The sequence below is a fragment of the Lipotes vexillifer genome, unplaced genomic scaffold (assembly GCF_000442215.2).
Source record: "Lipotes vexillifer unplaced genomic scaffold, Lipotes_vexillifer_v1.1 scaffold73, whole genome shotgun sequence".
Lineage (NCBI taxonomy): Eukaryota > Metazoa > Chordata > Mammalia > Artiodactyla > Lipotidae > Lipotes > Lipotes vexillifer.
Window position 1 is genome coordinate 96775 of NW_006772656.1, and position 4755 is coordinate 101529.

The 4755-nt window shown below is 47.4% G+C and overlaps 1 pseudogene; it reads left to right on the forward strand.

Moving 5' to 3' along the window:
- Positions 1-809: 809 nt before the first annotated feature.
- LOC103087863 (embryonic polyadenylate-binding protein 2 pseudogene) lies at positions 810-1174 on the forward strand (annotated as a pseudogene).
- The last annotated feature ends 3581 nt before the right edge of the window (positions 1175-4755 follow it).

Here is a 4755-nt window from a genome sequence, read left to right on the forward strand (position 1 = left end):
ACGAGAAGCCTGCACACCGCAACAAAGAATAGCCCCAGGGCTTCCCTGGTGGCGCAGTGGTTGAGAGTCCGCCTGCTGATGCAGGGGACACGGGTTCGTGCCCCGGTCTGAGAAGATCCCACATGCCGCAGAGCGGCTGGGCCCGTGAGCCATGGCCGCTGAGCCTGCGCGTCCGGAGCCTGTGCTCCGCAACGGGAGAGGCCACAACAGTGAGAGGCCCGCGTACCGCAAAAAAAAAAAAAAAAAAAAAAAAAAGAGTAGCCCCAGCTCGCGGCAACTAGAGAAAACCCAAGCACAGCAACAAGACCCAATGCAGGCAAAAGTAAATAAAATAAATAATTTTTTTAATTAAAAAATAAATAAAAGCAATGTGAGGGTGTGGAGGCGAGCAGAGGCCTGGCCTATCTCCCCTCCCGCCCCGGCCGCCATGTGGCCCTTCCTCAGCCGCGCTCTCTTCCCGCACACCACCGAGGCCTGACTTCGGAAGGCTTCTGACCCCGAGGCCCAGGGCTGGGGGGCCTGGTGCCGGGCCGGGAAGTCCCCTCTGGGCCCCAGAGCTGGAGACAGGGAGGAGGAGCCAGGGGAAGCAGGGGAAGAGGACGGGGAAGACGCGGGCTTCCTGCCGTCTCTCTTGGAGAGGTAGGACCTGGCCGAGTGCCCGATACCGGACCGGGAGCTGGAGGCCATGAAACTGAAGCTGTGGGCCATGGAGCAGGCCCGGAGCCCAGAGGGGGAAGAGGAAGACGCCGGGGCCCTGCTGGCCTGGCAGCTGCTGAGCCCCGAGCCAGACACCCCCATGGAGAAGGTGGATGCCGACCACAGAGCTGGAGGCCTATTTCAACCACTGCAGCGAGATACACCCGGTGGCCATCCTGTGCGACAACCTCTCCCGACACCTCAAGGGCTATGCCTGCATAGAGTTTGCCACCAAGAGCTCGGCCCAGGCCGCCGTGGAGCCGAACAAGAGCGTCTTTCAAGGTCTGGTCATCAAGGTGCTGCCCCAAAGAAACAACTTACCAGGAATCAGCTCCACGGACCACAGGGGCCTTCAGAGACATCCAGGCGCCGGGGGGGACCCTGTCCCCACAGCAGCCTCCAGGGTAGGGCCCGTGTCGGACCACGAGGGCGGAACCTGGGGCGTGGAAGATTCTCCCCGTGGTATTCACCGTACTGAAGGGAGGACCCGATTTTGAGAGTGAGGCTGCAGTGGGTCAAGTGTAAACACCTGTGCTCCTCGTAAGACCGTTTACTCTGCGCAGAATCACTGCCCCGCCCTCTTCACTCTGCAGGAGGGCGGCTCAGACCCCACGGCCGAAGCCCTCGGTCACGAAACAGCGCACGGGGTGGGCCTAGCGCTGGGGCTACTGGGGGCTTTGGAGGGCACCGGGCAAAGCTGCGGCCAGGTGAGGCCCAGGCGGCGCTGGGTGTGCTCCCGGTCGGCATACTCAGGGCTGTTCGACCAACGCCTTTTTTTTTTTTTTTTTTTTTTTTTGCGGTACGCGGGCTTCTCACTGCTGTGGCCTCTCCCGTTGCGGAGCACAGGCTCCGGACGCGCAGGCTCAGTGGCCGTGGCTCACGGGCCCAGCCGCTCCATGACATGTGGGATCCTCCAGACCGGGGCACGAACCCACGTCCCCTGCATCGGCAGGCGGACACTCTCAACCACTGTGCCACCAGGGAAACCCCCAACGCCTCTTATAGAAAAGTAGAATCGTGTGTCTTAATGGTTATTTTTTTTAAAAAGCAATGTGAAAATGAAAATAGACCCACAGACACAGAAAATGAACTTATGCTTACCAAAGGGGAAAGGGGGGGAGGGATAAATTAGGTGGTTGGGATTAACATACACTACTACATATAAAATAGATAACCAACAAGGACCTGCTGTATAGCACTGGGAACTATACCCAATATTTTGTAATAACCTATAATGGAAAAGAATCTGAAAAAGTATATATATGTGTGTGTGTGTGTATATATATCTGTGTAACTGAATCACTGTGCTGTACACCTGAAACTAACACAACACTGTAAATCAATGATACTTACTTCAATAAAAAAATAAAAGCAATGTGAGAGGACTGCCAGATATTAAGATATATTACAATACTACAGTAATTAAGTTAATATGGTGCTGGCACATGAAAGGACAGATAGATGAAAGGGACAGAATTTAAAGCCCCCCAAAATATCCATCAATAAATGTGTGTATAAATAGATAAACATTTAACATATGATAAAGATGATATTCTGAATCAGTAAGAAAAAGATTTTTTTCAACAAAATAATGTTAGGAAAACTAAATAGCCAGATAGCAAGGCTGCCACACATTGCAAATATTTTTTCCTAATTTGTTGTTGTTTTTTTTACTTTGTATGTGGTGTTTTTTTGCGGTGCAGGTGTTTTTTATTTCTATTTTGCTTTCGGTAGTCAAATACATCGATCTCTTACTATGACTTCTAGGAAAGTCTTGCCCATTTTGAGATTAAAACTATTTTCATATTTTCTACTAATACTTTATGACCTTATTTTTTTAATACTTGAATCTTTGCTCCATCTAGATCTTATCTTAATGGAAGATGTGACGTGAGGCTAAGTTTATTTCTCCTAGTGTGATTTCTCAGAGAACCAAGGTGTGTTCAGAAAAGAAAAGTGATTTTTCCTCTGCTTCTAGGACAAGAACCTGCTCCCAACTGCAGAGAATCAAACAGCCTGCACTGGTCAAACCACCTCTTCAGCTCTAATCCTGAGAATCTTCACGATAAAACGTGCAGTCACCAGTGGCCCTGCACTGCCTCCAAGGTAAAGGTCAAAGGCAGGCTGAAAGCACTTCGACCTTGCCCTGCTTTTCAGTGCAATATCCCTCTGGCTGGCTCCCTGCCCCAGAGCACCCTCATTCATTATCTGGATGAAATGCCTTGTGCATACTGGGGTTCACTCTTCACCACATTCTTTGTCTGGCTAACTCATTTTTCAAATCTAAAGTCAGTCATTACAGGGAATTCCCTGGTGGTCGGCGATTCTGCTGCCGGGGGCACGGGTTCAATCCCTGGTTGGGGAACTAAGATCCCACAAGCTTTGCGCGTGGCCAATAAATAAAATGTAAAAAAAAAAGTCAGTCATTACCTACCCCTGAGCTGCCTTGCCTTACATAAGACACACACACACACCCATATTCCCCACCCACATCTCTCCCTCTGGGCCACAGGCACATGCCCCAGACCCCTCCACACACATCACTACCAAAACAGAAGCCACATTCCACATTGTGCTGTCCACTACTGTGTATCTTCCCTGCTGGACTCCAGACAAATGTGCCCGCTGCTTCTGCCCTCCCCCCACCTAGTGCAGAGGGACGCTGAATGAATGACTCCAGAATGAGTGAAGATCTTCCCACCCTGCTCCCTTAGTAAGTATTTTTCTAATGCCGAGAATGGTAAAATCATCAGAAAGAATGTGATGTTCATAGCAGTGATACATGTAATGTGCAGAGTAATGCACACTATAAATGCTTCATTTCTAACAGAGTGATATTCAGTCTGCCATTCTAGTATACAACAGCATGGTAGTTTTTGCAAAAATGGCCCAAATTATGCTCTCCCCTGTATCCATACCTGTTTTCAGTGTGATTTTACAGCATCTTCCATACAGAGGTGGAGTCCTTGTGGCTGACCTTGGAACTTGCTTTAGCCAATTAAGCGTGGCAGAAGACACACTGTTCCCATTCCAAGCCCAGACCTCAGGAGTCCTTGCACGTTTTTTGCTTGTTTTCTTGCAACTCCATCCAGCCATGTGAAAAGTTCCATCTAGCCTTCTGGAAGATGAAATACGTACAGTCAAGTCATCTCCATCACACCAGGTGACCCTGCAGCACCCAGTAGCAGACTGTCTAACTGACCAGCAGCAAACCACAGGCATACAACTAACCCTAGTCAGGACGAGTAGAATCACCCAAACTCCAGCACAAATTGCTGACCCACAGAATCATGAGCTAAGCATACTGCTTTTTTTTTTAAGTCACTAGGTTTTGGAATCGCTTACTATATAGCAAAAGCTAATTTACAACTGGTTATTGAATTGTCGCAGTCCTTCCATTATCAGTTAGTAAATATCCACTACCAAATTTGCCATCACCAAATGGACCCCTGACCACTCTACACCCAGCAACAAGAGCTAATGCCAGGTCCAGCAGGGGCCTTCAGTACATGCTCTGTTTCTATAGCCTGGTCTCTTCTGACTAATCGATGTTAATGAGGTATCGGTTGTTAAGTATTTTTCAAATAACCTCTGATCAAAGGAGAATGACTAAGTGAGCTATAGCATATCACAATATTACATTGTCACTAAAAATAACCATATGAACTGTCAGTCCATAAAACCCTGTCTATAAAATACTGTTAAATGGAAAAGAGCAGATCACTACCAATTGGTATGCACCCACTGTAATAACATCAAATGTCTATGTACACAATGACAAAAATGAGAATTGAAATTATAGTACCAAGAGCTTGGTGTTTTTGTTCTCTGTAATTATTTTCTTCTAGTGCATAATAAGACAGAAACAACTCTAATCTTTCTTAGTAGAATGCATTTGGAAACTTGTCTTCTTGGAATTGAATTTTCTCAGAGCAAAGTCCTGACATTGAGTAGAATGCATTAAGAAAAAAATATTTCATTTCCTATAGGCAATATATCCTAAATGTCTACTTAGATTTCTAACTTACTTTTTTTTTTTTTTTTTTTTTTCAGTACGCG